A 19,956-nucleotide genomic window follows, 5' to 3' on the forward strand; every position below is an offset into this window, starting at 1 on the left:
GTTCTAGCTTCATATACTATTTCCAACCCAAATCATTGTGGGAGTAGCATCCTAACCCCCAATATCAATACCAATAACTTTAAACTCAAGCCTCAATTGATCACCCTGGTTCAAATCAATTGTTAAAGTGCTGCTGAGGAACCAAAACCAGCAACCTTGGCAAAGAAATTCAAACCAAAACAATTCCAGAAACACAAACCATCAAAACCATCAAAACACTAACCAAAATCCATACAGAAAATCACAAAATAATCAACCCCAATCCAACTACTATCCACCCAATATTTCATCCACTAACCAAAACAACTACCATTCACCCTCAACATCACATAATTAGCCACAACCACCTCAGGAATCCCAAAGGATCTCAAACTTGGAGATATTGATGGAGAAGATAATGAAACACCAAGAATTGACCAGCAAGAACCATGAAGCTTCATTGAGAAACTTAGAAAGGCAGATTGGCCAGTTGTCTAAGCAAGTATTGGCTGAGAGGCCAACCAATGCATTGCCAAGTGACACCATTCCCAACCCCAAGGAAGAATGTAAAGCCATCCAACTAAGGAGTGGAAGAACTTTGGTAAATGACAAGAGGCCAGCTGAGAAAGAAGCCACAGAGAAGCCAATAGATGATGACAAGGCCAGCAGCAGCAAAGAGCAAGTAACAATTGAAGAAAAGAACCAAGAGAAGCTCCAGGAGAAAGAGGACTCACAAGCTTCAAACAAAGGAAAGGAGGTCATGGAAGAACAGTCACAAGAATAGAAGACAATGGTGAGGACATACACTCCTTCCATTCTATATCCTCAAAGGTTTGACAAAGAGCTGAGAAACCAACAGTTCCCTAAGTTCCTGGAAGTGTTTAAGAAGCTGGAGATCAACATCCCACTTGCTGAAGCTCTAGAACAAATGCCTTCATATGCAAAATTCCTAAAAGAGCTCATCAACAAGAAAAGGAGTTGGAATGAGAGAGAGACAATGATCCTGACACAGGAGTGCAGCGTATTGGTCCAAGAAGGCATTCCACTAAAGATCAAAGACCCCGGGAATTTCTACTTGCCTTGTACCATTGGTAACACAGCCATTGACAAAGCACTCTGTGATTTGGGCTCTAGTATCAACCTCATGCCTCTGTCTATGATGAGGAGGCTATCTATAGAAGAAGTGAAGTCTACACAGATGTTATTGGAGCTAGTGGATAAATCTCTGGTAATCCCTGAGGAGGTGATTGAAAATCTCCTAGTCAGAGTGGGAAAATTCATCTTTCCTACAGATTTTATAATCCTGGACTTAGGAGAATAGGAGAATAACTCTCTGATATTAGGAAGACCTTTCCTGGCCACAACAAGGGCCATTATTGATGTAGAACAAGGAGAATTGACTCTAAGGATAAATGATGAAAAGATCACTTTGAATGTCTTCCAAGAAGCACATCATACTGTTAAGGAGAAAAGCTGCATGATGATTGAAAAAGAAGATTTACAGTGGAAGGATAAACCCAATGAAGAGCTCATCAGCTCATCTGCAAAGCAAGAGATGAAGAGTGGAGAAGAAAAAGAGGGCAAAGAACATGTAAAGGTTGAGGAGAGAATGCAAGAAAGGGTTGAAGAATTGATTGTTGAGAAGCAAGTCCCTGACATAAAACATGTTGCAAAGGAAAAAGGGACAAGTGAAGAAAGGAAAGAATAGTAAGAAAAGAGGTCCAAAAGGGTGGAAGAACAAAAAGATACCAACTGAAGGATTCTCAAAAGGGGACAGAGTGAGATTGATATACCAGCCGTTGGAGACAAATCCACAAACTGATTATTACTACACCATCAACAGGATACTCTCACTGGAGCATGTGGAGATTGACCATCAACGTATAGGTAGAAGGCTCACTGTGAGAAGAGACAAATTGAGGCACCACAATCATCAACCACCCTAATAAGGGACCAATGTCAAGCTAGTGACAATAAAAGAGCGCTCCATGGGAGGCAACCCATGATTTAATATTCTTGTTTTTCTGATTTCAATAATTACTGGTTTTTCTAGCATAAGTTTGAGATCTCATGAGTAGATTTAAGAATTGCACACATCATCTTAGAGCATATGCTTGACTTCTAAGTTTGGTGTGCCTAAAGGCACTTTAAAATAGCTTGTCAAGCATGATTGATCATAAAACCATTCTAGGATATATACTCATTCTTTCTGTTTAAGTATATAGCCAAACCTTAAGTTTGGTGTCTGTGTATGCTGTGAATTGCAAGAGAATCATTTTCTTTTTACTCAAAGGCTCAAATTCATGAATAGAGAAACCATACATTGCATCATTTTATGAGTTTATAGTAGCGTGGTAGCAAATAAAAGTGTTCTTTATAATGAATATATTAATTATGATAGATATTCATTAGATTTCATATAAATCACTTAGAAGAAAACAAGTTTGGTGTTCACCAAAATTTTGTTTAACTTCTAAGTGGCATGGTTGATTATTCACACATAAGGACACATAGCAACATTTTCTTTTTATATATATGTAGTGCACCATCACCGTGTTGAAATCCAAAGTTTAAGCTTACTATGCTTTGATTCACATGGATAGGTACAAGGGAGATTGAGAAGAAAATAAAAGGGGGCATGCACGGTTGCCACAAGATCAAAAGAGAGTCACATGTGCCTAGGAAAGTGTGCTCTCTTGAAAAAAAAATCTACATAACTTTGCACCTTGGAGGCCGAACTACATGCAACCAATGGAAGAGTAATCCTTGTCTTCACTCATCTTCATCTTCCCTCACCTAAAGACACCACACAACACCTCACCTTCCATTTCCCCCCTCACAACCATGCCTTAACCGAAGTCTATCTTCTCTTCTTCTTTATTTCTTTCCTAATATATGGCTTCCTTAAGTTCTAGAAGGAGGAAATGAAAGGAACCATTAGTGGCCGAACCACCAATCTATGATACCAAGAGGTTTAAGTCTCCATTTCATGAATCAAGGTATTATAGGCTAGTGGAAGCAAAGAAAGTTATTCCAGAGATAGGATTCAGGCTGAAAGATGGGGAATATCCCATCATGAGAAGAATAGAGACAGAAAGGAGATGGAAACTTCTTTGTAAACCCCTCACAGACATCAGTGTAGTCATGATAATAGAATTTTATGCAAATGCTGTGAGGGCAAGCAAAGACAACCCTCCCTATAAGAGTTATGTTAAGGGGGTTGAGGCAGATTTTAGCCCACCATCTATTATGAGAGTTCTACAGATAAGGGTAATATCATATGGAGAACCCAGTTTTGAGGAAAGATTACAAGGTGAGAATGACCCTGATGAGATATTAAATGGGTTGTGTCTTGAAAGAAAGGATTGGGAAAGGGACTCAGAGGGAGTTCCAAGCCATTTGAGAAGAATAGATCTCATACCAGAGGCCAAGGGTTGGTATGAAATTGTGAGAAGATCCATCCTCCCTACTGCAAATACATCTGAGGTCACCATCAAGAGAGCAATTCTGACCTATCACATACTTAGGGGAGGAGAAGTCAATGTCCCACAGCTCATTGTGGATATTATTCAAGAAATAGCTGAGGATACTGGTAAAAGTAGACTTAGTCATCCAAGCACTATTCTGAGACTCTACAAAAGAGCTGGAGTACTCTTTGAGGATGAAAATACTGAGAAGGTAAAAGGGAGCAGAGGGATCGGATCACCAAACAAAGCATGGAGGGTATCACTGATGACATTGACAATCAACAAGAGAGGAGAGCTCAAGAGAGAAGGAGAAGACCACAAGTGGAAGGAAACCAAGCTCTCGGTGAAATGGATATGAGCCAAATACAAAGAGCCATTGAAGAAATGTCTCAGCAACACATGAGAACACAGGAGCAATATTTGAGGCAACAAGAGCTATACTTGCAACAACAAGAGCAATATTTGAAGGATCGTGAGCAACAACAATAGTGGCAGAAGCAAATGATGGATAAGCAAGACAACTTCCAGCTCCAGATGTTGGAACAACAAAGGGAGTTTCAAGCAAGAATTCTTGAAGGGCAAAGGGAACAATCAACAAATTTTCAAGAATCATTCAACAGATTGTCCCTACGACAGGCCAAATATGGTGAGTACACCCAAAATCTCTACCAATGGAAAAACATATATCATACAATTGGAGAACACAGGTATGTGGATAGAATAGAGTATGATATAGCAACTCAAGCAAAGTTGGACTATGTAGTCCATAGCATTCCAACACTGAACTAACAAATCAAACCATTTGAGCAATACCAAGAGTTGATTGATCATCAGAAAGCACTAGCCAATAAACAAACAGGACACATGCAACAAGGATTGAAGGAGGCTGGTGCTGCACGAAATTGTGATTACACTTTTCACAACTCTGCACAACTAACCAGCAAGTGCACTGGGTCGTCCAAGTAATACCTTACGTGAGTAAGGGTCGATCCCACAGAGATTGTCGGCTTGAAGCAAGCTATGATTATTTTGTAAATCTCAGTCAGGAGATTAATGATAATAGTGGTTATATTTATGAAAATAAATAACATGAAATAAACAGTACTTGTGATTTAGTAATGAGAAGCAGGTTGAGGTTCCGGAGATGCTCTGTCATCTGAATCTCTGCTTTCCTATGGTCTTCTTCTCCAAACACACATGGCTTCCTTCCATGGCAGGCTGTACGATCCTCTCGGATGAAAACAAATCCATATGCGCTGTCACCACACGGCTAATCATCTGTCGGTTCCCACTAGCATCGAAATAGGACCCTTGTCCTTTTTCACACTGTCACTGCGCCCAACATTCGCAGGTTTGAAGCTCATCACAGTCATCCCTTTTCGGATCCTACTCAAAATACCACAGACAAAGTTTAGACTTTCTGGATCCCAGGAATACTGCTAATTGGTTTTAGCCTATACCATGAAGGTTCTAATCTCATGGATCAGGAACCCAAGAGATACACACTCAAGCTGTCGCCCAATGACTACGTTGAGCTCAGATAGAATGTGAGTGGTTGTCAGGCACGCGTTCATAGCATTGAGAATAATGATGAGTGTCACGAATCATCATCTTCTCCAGATTGAAGTACGAATGAGTATCTTAGAATAGAATCAAGCGTGATTGAATAGAAAATAGTAGTAATTACATTAATCCATTGAAACACAGCAGAGCTCCTCACCCCCAACCATGGGGTTTAGAGACTCATGCTGTTAGAAATACAATATGAAGTGTAAAAATGTCATAAGGTACAAAATGAATCTCTAAAAGTAGTTTTTATACTAGACTAGTAACTTAGGTTTACAAAAAATGAGTAACTAAGTGCAGAAGGTCGAGAAATCCACTTTCGGGGCTCACTTGGTGTGTGCTTGGGCTGAGCATTGAAGCTTTTTCGTGCTTAGGCTGTTCCTGGAGTTAAACGCCAGCTTTGGTGCCGGTTTGGGCGTTTAACTCCAATTCTGGTGCCAGTTTGGGAGTTTTGCGCCAGAAATTTTAGGCTGACTTTGAACGCCGGTTTGGGCCATCAAATCTCAGGCAAAGTATGGACTATTATATATTTCTGGAAAGCCCAGGATATTTACTTTCCAAATCAATTGAGAGCGCACCAATTGGGCTTCTGTATGATGCCAAGGCATTTTGGCCAGTTTCACTGACCTTTTCTTTATTGTTTTAGGGTAGTTTCATGCACTTTCTTAGGAAATAAGCAAGTTTTGGGAAAATAATCACTTACACCTTGATTCAAGCAAACATTGTGAATTTTATATGATTTTATGAGAATTATGCATGAATGGAATGATAAAATGAATGATGCATGATCTCATGGGTTAGAACCTAGCTTTGATGCACTTTGTTTGCTTGATTTCAGGTAACAAGAAGCAGAGAAGAGCCACGTTATTGGCTATGTTAATCTAACTAACCTGATCACTAACATGGAATGGGAGCTAGCTTGCAACGTTAATGAGAAAAGTGATCGCCAATAACGCCTTCGTGAGCCATCATAGCCCACGATTAGTTGCCACGTTAACTACATTAACGTGGAAGCTAACGTGGAAGAGAAGTAAAGCTCCAACGTTAGTGGTAAAAGTGAATGCCACTAACATTGGAAAAAGGGGCACACCTAGCCACGTTAAGAGTCACGTTAAGTACATTAACGTGAGCTCTAACGTGGAAGGAACAAAGAAGTGCCAACGTTAGTGACACTCACCTTTGTCACTGACGTTGGACTAAGCCAGTATTAGCCACGTTAGTTGCCACGTTAATTGCATTAACATGGAAGCTAACGTGGAGGAAAGGAATGATGAGCCAACATTAGTGACACTCACCTTTGTCACTAACGTTAGAGATGGCTATCACTACCACGTTAGAATTCACGTTAACCTAAGTAACGTGAACTCTAACGTGGGAAGAAGGGGTGTTTGGAGCTAAGGCATGCCCACGTTAAGAGCCACGTTAGTTATACAAACGTGGACTCTAACGTGAGAAAAGGGGGCTAAGAGCAACGTTATTGAAAAAGGTAAACCCCAATAACGTTCGCGAAGGATCAAGAGGCAACGTTAGTGGTCACGTTAGTTGCCACTAACGTTGAAGTTAACGTGAACCATCTTGGGCCAGAAACGTTAGTGAAAAAGGTGATTGTCACTAACGTTCTCGAACCCACATTTTCACTTAAACGTTAACACCACTAACATCCTAGCTAAAATCCATGCCTACTTCACACTTTCTCTGCAAGTAAACCCCTTTCATTGGGTTAGGGAGCTCTGTTGTAATTTGATGGATCAATAATAGTTTTCATTATTCTTTTTCTTTCTTTTCTCTTGATTTTACTAGAAAGCTTTCAATCTTCATCCAATTGGGTAGTTGTCTTGGAAAAGAAGCTATTCATACTTGGATCTCTTCGGAACCTTGGAAGAGGAATGAAGAGATCATGCTAGAAATTCTTTCTCATGTTGGACCAAATTGGAGTTTGGATGGATATAGTGACATATAATCCTACCAACACTTTGATTTGGAAATATATGTGGTATAATCAGTGACCATACTTCATCTCTTCTCATGAGCAATTGGACCAAGGAATTGGCTATTGATCAAGATTTGAGAGATTGAATTACCAATGAATTGGAATTCAATCACTTAAGATTGCCAAGGAGATCAATGAATGCATTGATTGAGGAAGAGATGAAAATGAACTTGATCCGGAGAATGCAACATCTCCTAAACCCAATGACTTCCCCATTTCTGATCTCACCCACTCTCTTTAATTTCTGCAATCTACTTCTATGCTCATCTTCCCAAATCCCCATTTAACATTCTGCAATTTACTTTCCACCATTCACATTCAGCTCTTTATTTCCAGTATTTACATTTTCTGCTATTTACTTTCCTGCCATTTAATTTCCTGCAACTCTCACATCAAATTCTGCTTAGCTCAACTAGAACATTCCTCTAATTAAAGTTGAGTGACCAATCAATCCCTGTGGAATTTGACCTCACTCTATTGTGAGTTTTTACTTGACGACAATTCGGTATACTTGCCGAGGGAAATTGTTAAGAGACAAGTTTCCGTGCATCACTGTAACTCCAGAAAATCCACTTTGAGTGCAAGGAGGTCAGAATCCAATAGCATCTGCAGTCCTTTTTCATCCTCTGAATCAGATTTTTGCTCAGGTCCCTCAATTTCAGCCAGAAAATACCTGAAATCACAGAAAAATACACAAACTCATAGTGAAGTCCAGAAATGTGATTTTTGCATAAAAGCTAATAAAAATATAATAGAAATTAATTAAAATATACTAAAAGCTATATAAAAACAATGCCAAAAAGGGTATAAATTATCTGCTCATCACAACACCAAACTTAAATTGTTGCTTGTCCCCAAGAAACTAAAAACAAAATAGGATAAAGAGAAGAGAATATAAAATAAATTCCAAACTTATCAATGAGAATTAGTTTTCAATTAGATGAGCGGGACTTGTATCCTTTTTGCTTCTGAACAGTTTGTGCATCTCACTTTATCTTTTGAAGTTCAGAATGATTGGCATCTATAGGAACTTAGAATTCAGATAGTGTTATTGATTCTCGTAGTTCTGTATGTTGATTCTTGAACATAACTACTTTATGAGTCTTAGCCATGACCCTAAGCATTTTGTTTTCCAGTATTACCACCGGATACATAAATGCCACAGACACAAAACTGGGTGAACCTTTTCAGATTGTGACTCAGCTTTGCTAAAGTCCCCAATTAGAGGTGTCCAGAGCTCTTAAGCACACTCTTTTTACTTTGGACCATGACTATAACCACTCAGTCTCAAGCTTTTCACTTGACACCTTCACGCCACAAGAACATGGCTAGGGACAGCTTGATTTAGCTGCTTAGGCCAGGATTTTATTCCTTTGGGCCCTCCTATCCATTAATGCCCAAAGCCTTGGATCCTCTTTTACCCTTGCCTTTTGGTTTAAAGGGCTATTGGCTTTTTCTGTTTGCTTTTTCTTTCTAACTTTTTTTTTCGCCATTTTTTTCCGCAAGCTTTGTATTCACTGTTTTTTCTTGCTTCAAGAATCAATTTTATGATTTTTCAGATTATCAATAACATTTCTCCTTTTTCATTATTCTTTCAAGAGCCAATAATTTTAACATTCATAAACAACAAATTCAAAAATATTCACTGTTCAAGCATTCATTCAGAAAACAAAAGGTATTGCCACCACATCAAAATAATTTAACTAATTTCAAGATATCATTCGAAATCATGTACTTCTTGTTCTTTTGAAATTAAAAACATTTTTCATTTAAGAAAAGTGAAGGATTCATATGACATTCATAGCTTTAAGGTATAGACACTAGACACTAATAATCATGTACTAAAGACACAAACATAGACAAAACATAAAGCATAGAATTTGAAAAACAGAAAAATAAGAACAAGGAAGTTAAAGAACGGGTCCACCTTAGTGATGGCGGCTAGTTCTTCCTCTTGAAGATCTTATGGAGTTCTTGAGCTCCTCTATGTCTTTTTCTTGCCTTTGTTGCTTCTCTTCCTAGAGGTTTTTCTGGCCTTAGGTGTTATTAATGGTTATGGAAAGCAAGAAGATGAGCTTTTCGACACCAAACTTAAAAGCTTTGCTTGTCCTCGAGCAAAATAAGATAGAAAGGAGTTGAAGAAGAATGATGCAATTAATTATGAAAACTTATTACTGTATACAAGAAAATTTAAGAAGAGTTGAAAAGAATTTGAAAAGATATGTAAGTTTTGAAAATGTTTTGGAAGGATTTGAAAAGAATTGAAAAAGAATTAAAGAGAATTGGAAAGATTATTAATTTTTGAAAATAGAAATTAAAAGATGAAAGTTTAAAACATGTTTGATGCACAAAATTATGAATTAAAACATGAAAAATTGAAAAAAATCGAATTGGAAACAAAATTACCTCCCTTGTGTCATCCTGGCGTTTAACGCCCACCAGACACCCCTTTCTGGCATTAAACGCCAGTCTCTCTGCCAATTCTGGCATTTAACGCCCAGAATGCTGCCAGACTGGGCGTTAAACGCAAATTCTGCTATCCTTACTGGCGTTTAAACGCGAGTAAGCTTGTCCTCCAGGGTGTGCTGTTTTTGATGTTATTTTTTATTCCGTTTTAATTCTGTAGCTGTTTTTATGACTCTACATGATCATCAACCTAAAGAAAATATAAAATAACAATGGAAAATGAAATGAAAAAGTAATTAACATAGATAAATAAAATTGGGTTGCCTCCCAATAAGCGCTTCTTTACTGTCTTTAGCTGGACTTTTACTGAGCTATTAATTTAGTCTCAGTTTTGAGCACTCTTGCTCAACATTGCCTTCAAGATAATGTTTGACTCTCTTTCCATTAACAATGAACTTTTTGTCAGAGTCAATATCCTGAAGCTCTACATACCCATATGGTGACACACTTGTAATCACATATGGTCCCCTCCCCCGGGATTTCAATTTCCCAGGGAACAATCTGAGCCTGGAGTTAAACAGCAAGACCTTCTGTCTTGGTTCAAAGACTCTGGATGACAGCCTTTTGTCATGCCATCTTTTTGCTTTCTCTTTATAAATCTTAGTATTTTCGAAAGCATTGAGTCTGAACTCTTCCAACTCATTCAACTAGAGTAATCTTTTCTCTCCAGCTACCTTAGCATCAAGGTTTAGGAACCTGGTTGCCTAGTAGGCCTTGTGTTCCAGTTCTACTGGCAGATGACAGGCTTTTCCATACACCAACTGGTATGGAGAGGTTCCTATAGGAATTTTGAATGTTGTTCTGTACGCCCACAGAGCATCATCCAGACCTCTTGCCCAATCCTTTCTACGGGTACTTACAGTCCGTTCCAGGATTTGTTTTAGTTCTCTATTTAAGACTTCAACCTGCCCATTTGTCTGTGGATGATATGGAGTTGCCACTTTATGGTTAATTCCATATCGGACCAGAGCAGAGTAAAGCTGTTTATTGCAGAAATGAGTGCCTCCATCACTGATCAGTATCCTAGGGACACCGAACCTGCTGAAGATATGCTTCTAGAGGAACTTCATCACAGTTTTAGTATCATTAGTGGGTGTTTGATGAGCGGATATTTTATACGCTTTTTGGGGTTAATTTCATATAGTTTTGAGTATGTTCTAGTTAGTTTTTAGTCTATTTTCATTAGTTTTTAGGAAAAATTCATATTTCTGGACTTTACTATAAGTTGTGTGTTTTTCTGTAATTTCAGGTATTTTTCTGGCTGAAATTGAAGGAGCTGAGCAAAAATCTGATTCAGGCTGAAAAAGGACTGCTGATGTTGTTGGATTCTGACCTCCCTGCACTCAAAGTGGATTTTCTGGAGCTACAGAATTCGAAATGGCATGCTTCCAATTGCGTTGGAAAGTAGACATCCAGGGATTTCCAACAATATATAATAGTCCATACTTTGTACAAGGATAGACGACGTAAACTGGCATTCAACGCCAGTTCTCTGCCCAATTCTGGCGTCCAACGCCAGAAAAGGATCAAAAGCTGGAGTTAAACGCCCAAACTGGCACAAAAACTGGCGTTCAACTCCACAAATGGCCTCTGCACGTGAATTGCTTAAATCTCAGCCCCAGCACACACCAAATGGGCCCCAGAAGTGGATCTCTGCATCACCCATCATAGTTTACTCATTTTTTGTAAACCTAGACTACTAGTTTAGTATTTAAACAACTTTTAGAGACTTATTTTGCACCTCATGACATTTTAGATCTAAACTTTGTACTCTTTGATGGCATGGGTCTCTAAACTCCATTGTTGGTGGTAAGGAGCTCTGCTGTGTCTCGATGAATTAATGCAAGTATTTCTGTTTTCTATTCAAACACGCTTGTTCCTATCTAAGATATTCATTCGCGCTTAATTGTGATGAAGGTGATGATCCGTGACACTCATCACCTTCCTCAACCCATGAACGTGTGCCTGACAACCACCTCCGTTCTATATCCGATTGAATGAGTATCTCTTAGATCTCTTAATCAGAATCTTCGTGGTATAAGCTAGAACTGATGGCGGCATTCATGAGAATCCGGAAAGTCTAAACCTTGTCTGTGGTATTCCGAGTAGGATTCAATGATTGAGTGACTGTGACGAACCTCAAACTCACGAGTGCTGGGCGTAGTGACAGACGCAAAAGGATAGCAGATCCTATTCCGGCATGATTGAGAACCTGCAGATGATTATCCGTGCGGTGACAGCGCATAGGGAATCTTTTCACTGGAAGGATGGATGGTAGCCATTGACAACGGTGATCCACCTACACACAGCTTGCCATAGGGGGACGTGCGTGTGTGAATCAGAAGACAGAGGAAAGCAGAGATTCAGAAGACAAAGCATCTCCAAAACTCCAACACATTATCCATTACTGCATAACAAGTAACCTTTAATTTATGCTCTCTTGTTTATTTGCAATTCAACTGATAAACATAATTGACTTCCTGACTAAGATTTACAAGATAACCATAGATTGCTTCAAACCAACAATCTCCGTGGGATTCGACCCTTACTCACGTGAGGTATTACTTGGACGACCCAGTGCACTTGCTAGTCAGTGGTACGAGTTGTGAAAAGTGTGATTCACAATTCGTGCACCAGTGTTGCAATTGCCTCTACCCATTTAGATACATAATCTACTGCTACCAGAATATAAGTGTTTGAGTATGATGGTGGGAAAGGCCCCATGAAGTTAATACCCCATACATCAAAAAACTCAATCTCTAAGATCCCTTGTTGAGGCATGGCATAACCATGAGGAAAATTATCAGCTCTCTAGCAACTATCACAGTTACGTACAAACTCTCGGGAGTCACTATAGAGAGTGGGCCAGTAGAAGCCACATTGGAGAACCTTGGTGGCTGTTCGCTCACCTCCAAAATGTCCTCCATACTGTGATCCATGGTAGTGCCATAAGATCTTCTGTGCCTCTTCTCTAGGCACACATCTATAGATCATTCTGTCTGAACACCTCTTAAAGAGATATGGTTCATCCCACAAGTAGTACTTTGCATCAGAAATCAATTTTTTCGTTTGCTGCTTAGTGTACTCCTTGGGTATGAATCTCACAGCTTTATAGTTTGCAATGTCTGCAAACCATGGTACTTCCTGAATGGCGAAGAGTTGCTCATCCGGGAAGGTTTCAGAGATCTCAGTAGGAGGGAGGGACGCTCCTACTACTGGTTCTATCCGGGACAGGTGATCAGCTACTTGGTTCTCTGTCCCCTTTCTGTCTCTTATTTCTATATCAAACACTTGCAGAAGCAACACCCATCTTATGAGCCTGGGTTTTGAATCCTGCTTTGTGAGGAGATATTTTAGAGTAGCATGGTCAGTGTACATAATCACTTTTGATCCCACTAAATAGGATCTGAACTTGTCAATCTCATAAACCATTGCAAGCAAATCCTTTTCTGTGGTTGTGTAATTCTTCTGTGCGTCATTCAAAACATGGATAGCATAGTAAATGACGTGCAGAAGCTTGTTATGCTTCTGTCCCAATACTGCACCAATGGCATGGTCACTGGCATCACACATTAGTTCGAATGGTAATGTCCAGTCTGGTGCAGAGATGACTGGTGATGTGACCAGCTTAGCTTTCAGAGTTTCAAACACCTGCAGATACTCTGTGTCAAAGATAAATGGCATGTCAGCAGCTAGCAGATTGCTCAGAGATTTTGCAATTTTTGAAAAATCCTTTATAAACCTCCTATAGAATCCTGCATGCCCCAGAAAGCTTCTAATTGCCTTAACATTGGTAGGTGGTGGTAATTTTTCAATTACCTCTACCTTAGCTTGATCCACCTCTATTCCTTTGTTCAAAATTTTGTGCCCAAGGACAATCCCTTCAGTCACCATAAAGTGACATTTTTTCCAGTTTAAAACTAGGTTAGTCTCTTGGCACCTTTTTAGAATAAGTGCTAGATGGTCAAGATAGGAGCTGAATGAGTCTCCAAATATTGAGAAGTCATCCATGAAGACTTCCAGAAATTTCTCTACCATATCAGAAAAAATAGAGAGCGTGCACCTCTGAAAGGTTGCAGGTGCATTGCACAGACCAAAAGGCATCCTTCTGTAGGAAAATACCCCAGATGGACATGTGAATGCTGATGCTACGATTTTAAGAAATTGCACGATCGGCAAAAATTCCTTCCGGCAAGTGCACCGGTTATCGTCAAGTAAAAACTCACAATAGAGTGAGGTCGAATCCCACAAGGATTGGTTGAGTGAGCAATTCGGATTAGAAGTGTGTTCTAGTTGAGCGGAATCAAGATTTAGATGAGAATTGCGGAATGTAAAATTGCATGAATTAAAGAGCGAGAAGCTAAATTGCTGAAATTAAAAAGGGATCGGGGTGATTGCATGAATTTAATTGCAGAATGTAAAGAGAAGTGATAGATCAGAAATGGGGAATTCATTGGGTTTCAGGAGATATTGAGATCTCCGAATCAAACATTTTTTTTATCCCTTCCTCAACCAATGCATTCATTGAATTTTGCTTGGCAATCTTATATGATTGGATCCCAATCCCTTGGCTCACCAATTCTCTCTAAAAACAAACAAATTCCCAATCCCTTGGTTTAAATGTTCATAAGAAGAGATGATGCTCGATCACTGATTATACCACACAGTTTCATGAACCACAATTTGGTAGGATTACATGTCACAATATCCATCCAAACCCCAATCCAATTCACTGTGAGAAAGCTTCTCTAGCATGAATCCTCCATTCCTTTCCCAAGGTTCTGAAGGATTCCAATTATGGATAGTTTCTTTCCCAAGACAACTAACCAATGGAATTAGATCGAGAAGCTTTCTAACAAAATTCAAGAGAAAAGATTGAAGAAGAAGATAAAAACTATTATTGATTCATTGAATTACAATAGAGCTCCCTAACCCAATGAAAGGGGGTTTAGTGAGTCATAGCTCTGAATTCAATTACAAAAAGTATGAAAACTAGAAAAAGTGATCCCCCAAAATTCCCCCCCCCCCCGAGTGCCAACCAACTTAAATTCTATCCTATTTATACACTTTCTAAATTGAGCTTCTGTTGTGTTTCTTGGGCTTTGAGGCCTTTCCCTGATTTCCTTTCGCTTTGGGTTTATGATCCATAATCCTGATGAGGCTGCTGATCCAATTCTGTAACATTCATTGAGCCAACTTAGTGATAATCAAGTAATGACACATGACTCAACAATTTGAAATTCCAGACTCATCAATTCTTCAGGCCCAATCCCATAAACCATGATATTCAATTGGGTTTCATACCAGAGTACGTTTAAGTTAATGTTTGTGCTCAAATGCTAACTTAAACTGCAATATCTTTGGCCCAGAAACCTTTTCAATTAGTGGCGTTTAAGTTGCAGTTTAAGCTTAAACTGCAACTTAAACGTTGGACACTCCTGGAGGTGGTATAATTCAAGCACGTTTAAGCTTCAGTTTAAGGTTAAACTGAAGCTTAAACGTGGAAATGGAAGAAGGCAAGTCTGGAGTGTGGAGTTGTCGAACACGTTTAAGCTTCAGTTTAAGGTTAAACTGAAGCTTAAACGTGGAAATGGAAGAAGGCAAGTCTGGAGTGTGGATTGTCGAACACGTTTAAGCTTCAGTTTAAGGTTAAACTGAAGCTTAAACGTGGAAATGAAGAAAGCAACCCTGGAGGAGAATGGTCGAACACGTTTAAGCTCCAGTTTAAGCTTAAACTGGAGCTTAAACGTGAAAATGGCTCCCTGGTGCATTTCTCATTTCTGGCGTTTAACTTCCAGTTTAAGGTTAAACTGGAGGTTAAACGCCACTTTCAGCTTTTCCTCAGCTTTCATGATTTTGGCGTTTAAGCTCTAGTTTAAGCTTAAACTGGAGCTTAAACGCCACTGATAGTTCCCAGCATTATATGGCTTGGTAGTTTGAGTTCCAGTTTAAGCTTAAACTGGAACTTAAACTCCACATGTGATATTCAAGCTTCCTTTATTGATTTTGTTGCTTCCTTGCCTAGCCTCTTCTTCCCTGAAATCATCCAAACAACTACATCAAAGTCTTGCAAAATTTCATGAGAAATCTTCCATTCATAGCATTCAAGTAATATAACTAAAAACTCATGGAATTTGCATCAAAATCATACTGTTTGGATGGTTCATTGCTTTGTTATTCATTTAACCATTCTTGGTTACTTTAAGCTCAAGAAAATGCATAAAACAACTAAAACTAACAGAAAAATGCTAGTGAAACTAGCCTAAGATGCCTTGGCATCACAACACCAAACTTAATGCTTGCTTGTCCCTAAGCAAGTCCTGAGTTATTTGAGAGGAAAGTATGAAACAGAAAGCAATTACATTGGCTATATTAGCAAGCATTTGAAGTTCATCAAAAGGGTTTTATGCAGAAAGTTGCAGCATCACTTTTTCATTCTTATCAGGTAAGATTATCACTTTTTCATTGCATCCATCAAACACTGCTATGGCCTCTTGTTATTCTTATGTCCTTGGCACTTTTCTCTTCTTTGTTTTTCTTTTCTTTTTCTTAGAGCTCCTTTGCTCCTTGTTTGCTTAGTGTCATGTGTTGCACAAGCCTTTGGCATTTTCTTTTTCTTATCAGTGCACTACACATATCCACTACAGGCATTTTAGTTCACATTTCTTCTTGAGACATTGGTGCCCAGCACCTCTTTGTGTGACTAAATGTTTTGTATTTAGGTTGCTCTTGATAATGGACTTTTGGTTGATAATCCCGGGTTAGTTAACCCAAGTTACCAAGTGTTGAAACACTCCTCAGAACCTATTCATCCAAGCATATCCTTAATACATAAACACCACAGGCATTTGTCTCAGAAGTTCAAACCATTGGTGCCTAGCTTATTTTCTCAAAAATTTTTTTTTTTTTTTTGGTTGCCCTTTTTCAGTGGCTTTTTCTTCTTCTTTTTCTTTCTTTTTCATGGCCAAAGACATTTATTCATCAAGATCCATAGACATTATTCAAACTTCTACACTCAATATCCAGTGATCTGACTAAACAATCAAGCATGCATACCACCACTTAATTCTACTTGATTTGTCACTAATTGAGCCAAGCTACTTTTGTTCAAACTTTTCTTTTATTTTTGGAAACAGAACAAGCATGGCAAGCATTTGTTTAAGAAGGTGAAGTTATATCCAAACATCTAGGCATTCACTTTATTCAAAGCAGTAAACAGACACTCATACTAAAAACTTCACATTCCAGAAAGATTCAACAATTACAGTTTAAACCAGAACAAGCATGCTTTTGTTTGCCTTTTAAAGAATGGTCAAGGAACACCACCACCTTGTGAAATTTCTTGTTTTCTCTTTGTTGCCAGGAAACAATTTGATTTCTCCTTCTTCTCCTAGTTGTTGCTTCATGTTCTTTCTCAGATCCTTGTTTCCTTTCCTGCAAAGAGTGATGAAGTTGCTTGCTTCTCAAGCACTTGAGTGGTTAGCTCAACTATGTATGGGCAAGTGTCTGAGTCTTAAGTTGGTGTGTGAACACCAAACTTAGTCTCCTACTTACTCCTCTGCTCTTTGAGTCCTTGAATTCTCCTTGGAATGAAATTGCTGCTAAGGATTTTAAGCATTCCTGTGATTGCTTAGAATGGTTGTTCCTTTCATATAATTCAAAGGTTGTTGTGTTCAGTTGATCTGTGTGGTGGAACACCAAACTTAGAGTCACACATTCCCCTTTGAATTATTGATCCACGAATTCATTGTTTGGTGTGAAACACCAAACTTAATTCTTTGGAATGCACAGAAACTACTTCACCTTTTTATTGAAACAAATAAAAGAAACAGCAAGGGAGTATTACCTCAGGTTGGGTTGCCTCCAAACAAGTGCTTCTTTAACGTCATTAGCTTGACGGTTGCCCCTTGTTAGGGTGGATTGTAGTGCTTGATGTCCTCTCCTCTCACTATGAAAACGTCCCCATTTGATTCCTTCATGATTTCCAAATGTTCCATAGAAAGAACTTTCCTGATTGTGAACACTTGAGGGAGCTGGGAAGGAATGGTTTTGAGGCCAGGTGGGATTGGCAGATAATGACTTGATATCACTTTATCTCCCGGAGAGAAACCTTCAGTGGGAATTTTCTTGTTTCTCCACCCTCTTGGCAATTTCTTTACAATTCTTCCCTTTCTCTTGAGGATTTCTTCATTGACCCTTATGCCAGGAGGATCCTTCTGATCTGTTTCTATTGATTCTTGTGGCTTTAACTCTTGCAATTCTTGTTTGTCTTCCAAGGACTGTTTCAGAGTTTCAGCTGCTGGATTGCTTTCCTCCAAACACAGATGGCTACTATCATCCTTAGGCTTTTCAGGTTCTGGTTCAGGCTCAGATGCAGGTTTGAAAACATTGAAAATGAGCTGTTCATCATGTATTCTCAAGATTAGCTCTCCTTGTTCTACATCTATGAGCGCTCTAGCAGTGGCTAGAAATGGCCTTCCCAGAATGATAGGGTGTAGGTAGCTTTCCTCCATGTCCAAAATGACAAAGTCTGTGGGGAAGAAATAGTTTCCCACTTTCACCAGCACATTTTCAACTACCCCTTCAGCTTGCTTCTGAGTTTTGTCAGCCAGTTGTATGATTACATCAGTGGATCTCACCTCATTCAGTTGTAGCCTCTACATAAGAGTCAGAGGCATCACATTTATGCTAGCTCCTAGATCACAGAATCCTCTGTCAATTTTTGTTTCCCCTATGATGCAGGGGATATGAAAACTTCCTGGGTCTATTTTCTTAGAGACTATGTCCTTCTTGATGAGGGCACTGCATTCTTTGTTCATTATTACAGTTTGTCCTCCCTTCAAAACTCTTTTCTTGCTCAGCAATTCCTTTAAATACTTGATATGTGTAGGCATCTGCTGGAGAATCTCAAGAAAGGGAATATTGATATGGAGAGACTTAAATGTCTCTAAAAACCTTGAATAGGTTTTCCCTTTTTCACCTCCTCCTAACCTCTGAGGAAATGGTGCTTTTGGTTGGTATGTTTCCAGCATGCCTTTTTACAGTTCCTTGGCTTGCTCAGTTTCACTTTCCTGCTTAGCTTCTTCCACACCTTCCTTCAAGATTTCTGGCTCCTGTTCTGAGGGTCTGATTCCTTCTTCCTCTGAGACTTCCTTCAATATGGTGATGGCCTTGCATTCTTCCCATCTCACTCCCTTTTGTTCCCCTTTAGGATTCTTTTCTGTGTCACTAGGGAACACTACAGTTGACTTGGGGGCCTGTTGAGATAGCTCTCCTACTTGAGACTCCATCCTCTTGAGTTTTTCACCATGGTTCCTTAAGGTAGATCTCACATCATCCCTAAAGCTTTTCAACTCACTTATGTCCTGACCCATGTTTGCCAACATTCCTTCTATCCTGTTTAATTGATCTTGAAATTGTTGGTTCGGATTAGGTTGGGTAGGTTGATTATTTTGGCCATGATATGATGGTTGGGAGTAAGTGTTTTGTGTGGCTTGGTATGATCTTTGGTTGGAGTTTTGGTAAGTGGACTTGTTATGTTGGTTTTGCTGGTTTCCCCACCCAAAGTTTGGGTGGTTTTTCCAGCCTGGGTTGTAAGTGTTGGAATGTGGATCATATGGTTGCCTTTGTTGATTTCCTACATAATTGGCCTCTTCCCAATCACCTCCTTCAGTGCTTACTTCCTCTTGATCTTGTGTGTGTATTGCAGCCACTTGCTTTGTTTCTAATTTCCTGGTGAGCTCTGCTAGTTGCTTGGCAAACACCTTGTTTTGGGCTAAAATTGTATCAACATGGTTCAGCTCCATGACTCCCTTAGTGTTGTGTCTCTCTGAAGCATAGTAGTACTCATTCTCAGCCACTGTCTCAATCACTTCAATGGCTTCTTCCACAGTCTTTTTCCTGTTCAATGAACCTCCTGATGAATGGTCTACAGCCTTCCTTGATTCATAAGAAAGTCCATCATAGAAAATATGCAATTGCACCCAGTCATGGAACATGTCTGGTGGGCATTTCCTTGTCAAATCCTTGAACCTTTCCCATGCCTCGTAGAGAGTTTCACCATCTTGTTGTCTAAAAGTCTGAACCTCAGATCGAAGCTTATTGACCTTTTGTGGGGGGTAGAAACGTGCCAGAAACTTGCTTTCCACCTCATCCCAGGTTGTTAGGCTCCCCCTTGGGAATGATTCCAGCCACTTAGCTGCCTTGTCCCTAAGTGAAAATGGGAACAAGAGCAGTTTATAGGTATCTTCCTGGACTCCATTGGACTTCACAGTGTCGCAAATTCTCAGGAATTTTGTGAGATGTTGGTTTGGATCTTCATTAGCACTCCCACCAAATGAACAATGATCCTCCACAAGTGATATTAGCTGTGGTTTGAGTTCAAAATTGTTGGCCTGAATGGGTGGTTTCTGAATGCTGCTACCACAATTCCCAGAGGTTGGGTTTATGTATGAACCAAGAACCCTCCTCTCGGGAATGGCATTGTTT

The 19,956-nt window shown here is 39.4% G+C and overlaps 1 non-coding gene across 1 annotated transcript; it reads left to right on the forward strand.

Moving 5' to 3' along the window:
- Positions 1-19,464: 19,464 nt before the first annotated feature.
- On the forward strand, positions 19,465-19,568 carry LOC148576949 (small nucleolar RNA R71). Its single transcript, XR_015904485.1, has one exon. It is a non-coding gene; the product is annotated as a small nucleolar RNA R71 (small nucleolar RNA).
- Positions 19,569-19,956: the final 388 nt, after the last annotated feature.

The sequence above is a fragment of the Arachis ipaensis genome, chromosome B1 (assembly GCF_059453495.1).
Source record: "Arachis ipaensis isolate K30076 ecotype BB chromosome B1, ASM5945349v1, whole genome shotgun sequence".
Taxonomy (NCBI): domain Eukaryota; kingdom Viridiplantae; phylum Streptophyta; class Magnoliopsida; order Fabales; family Fabaceae; genus Arachis; species Arachis ipaensis.